Raw genomic sequence first — 2,500 nt, 5'->3', positions numbered from 1 at the left:
ATGCCACACTTGCATTAGCGATAATTATATCTGTATATAGATATAGGTTCTCAACTACATATACAGAATGGATCTGCATATATATATAATATATATATATATATATATATATATATATATATATATATATATATATACACACATACATATACATATATATATATATATGTATGTATGTATATATACAGTATATATATATTATATATATATATAATTGTACATATTTTCTAGAGTGTCTTCTCATCTAGTTAAGGTAGCTGTGTCTGGGGAGGCATCTTGCTTTGCGTCTGGAATCTACTTTTATGCTGGAACTGTTGAATAAATTAATATAAAAGTTTTCGGGTTCTAGATGAAAATAATTCGTTGGGTTTTCGTTTTCTGTAAAAGAAAACTATTGTGGTGGCTTTGTCTGTCCTACCGCACTTTTTCCGTCCGCATTTTTTTTCGCACTTTTTCTATCCGCCCCCAGATTTTGAAAGCTACAGAGGCTAGAGGACTGCAGATTGGTATGTTGATCATCCACCCTCCAGTCATCAAACATATCAAATTGCAGGGCTCTAGCCTCGGTGGTTTTAATTTATTTAACGGTAAAGTCAGCCATAATCATGCTTCTGGCATCACTATAGGTACCAACAACACAGGCCACCACTGGATTGTGGCTGAGTTTCATGGGCCATGGCTAAGAGTTTATGGGTCGTGGCTGAAGCCACCACTGGATGGTGGCTGAGTTTCGTGGGCATCGGCTAAAAGTTTTATGGGCTGTGGTTGAAAGTTTTATACAGCATTATACGCTGTACAGAAAACTCGATTGTGCCAAAGACTTTGGTGCATTTTTTACTTGTTTATTTATTGTCCCTACATGCATATAAAATGTTCCGCTGGGTTAATTGCTGCTTTGGGAAGGCGTTTTGACACGAGGCTGTTTGAATGAAGTTCTTTGAGATATCATAAATCTAAGTTCAGATTACTGCGACATAGGCATCACCTTTTCCCTCCAGACAACACTGACTGCTTTTTATCTCACTGCCATTGTGACTCTGTCTCTACTTCCCCTCTTACTAACTATTTTGAACTCCCTCTTTCTTTCTTCCTTTGTATTGGTGTTCATTTCTGGTGTCAACCATGACATCATGGTTCAAGATGTGTATGGTAGGGCCTTATTCACCACCCTTCTCACCAGCTTTATTTTCGTTTCTCATAGTTTATTTCACTAATTTTCGTTATTCACGTTTTCTTTATTCATCGTTCACTACAACGGTTACAATGTTTTACGTATACACATACAAAGAGATGTTAACAGAGAGGCATCAACATCTGCTTTTCTCTCCTCTTCACCTCTCCCAATGGCTTCTTAACAACTGCAACAGAATCATCTTTGAATAATGCCCTTGTTTTAGTCCTTTAGTGACCCAACAGTCTCTCTCTCTCTCTCTCTCTCTCTCTCTCTCTCTCTCTCTCTCTCTCTCTCTCTCTCTCTCTCAATCACCTACTATAAGTGCACATGTTTTTATGCCTTTTTTCATGCATAGTTCTATGAATAGTCTTATGAATACTCTCTCTGTAAATATATACAGTACATTTATATGTATATACATATATATTTGTGTATGTATATATATATATATATATATATTGTATATATATATATATATATATATATATATATATATATATATATATATATATATATATATATATATATAAACATATATATATGTTTGTCCACTATAAAAATCCAAACCACTTGACAGACCCAGACAAGATTTGGCATGCAGCCCTTATGTTACCCCAGGAAGGTTATATCTCAAAATCAAACCCCTACCCCAGTGACAGACATCAAACACAGGCAATTTGAATGATATTTTCGTTTTTACCAATTCCCTCAGGTTTTCCTTCAGGTGCTTTATGGGGTGATGGTCATTTTTCACCTGAGCACTCCAGATTTTCTTCTAGGCGCTGTCAGACGTATGATTAGCCTGCAACAATATATCCCCTATAACATCAGTTTTAATCATAATTTATGATAATTATTAATATAGTTGTTCATTACCTCGATAAAATCAACATGGAAAACTTATATAAGTAATTTCTTTAAGTAGAGATCCACTTTCTGTAGTAACTGAAGCCAGGAACGACTACCCCATCTGCGCATGCATAGTAGCTGCTAGCTAAGCCCGACTTGCAAATTATATGGTGTTTCCTTAATTTTTATTCGTTCAGATGTGAATTTCCTCATTAACTGTATTAGCTCTAAGGTCTGACATATACCTGACTGCTTGATTGTATTACTAAATTCAATATTTTGGGCTTCGTTATGAACCATATTTCATAGCTATAAAGCAATGAACCAAAACCTGTAGGTTCAGAGACTGTAAAAGGGACAGACAGTACAGTAATACCTAGATAAAAAGGAACAGTCACCACAGTAATACCTGGATAAAAGGGACAGTCACCACAGTAATAAATGGATAAAAAGGACAGACTGCAAAGTAATACCTAG

At 35.3% G+C, this 2,500-nt stretch overlaps 1 protein-coding gene across 3 annotated transcripts in view; it reads left to right on the top strand.

Annotated features, from left to right (window-relative positions):
• LOC136829532 (uncharacterized) overlaps positions 1–2,500 on the top strand; it is an 821,233-nt gene that overhangs the window by 771,741 nt on the left and 46,992 nt on the right. The window lies entirely within an intron of this gene.

The sequence above is a fragment of the Macrobrachium rosenbergii genome, chromosome 44 (assembly GCF_040412425.1).
Source record: "Macrobrachium rosenbergii isolate ZJJX-2024 chromosome 44, ASM4041242v1, whole genome shotgun sequence".
Classification (NCBI taxonomy): domain Eukaryota; kingdom Metazoa; phylum Arthropoda; class Malacostraca; order Decapoda; family Palaemonidae; genus Macrobrachium; species Macrobrachium rosenbergii.
Note: the sequence above shows the minus strand (reverse complement) of the source record. Positions and strands in the feature narration are given on the sequence as shown.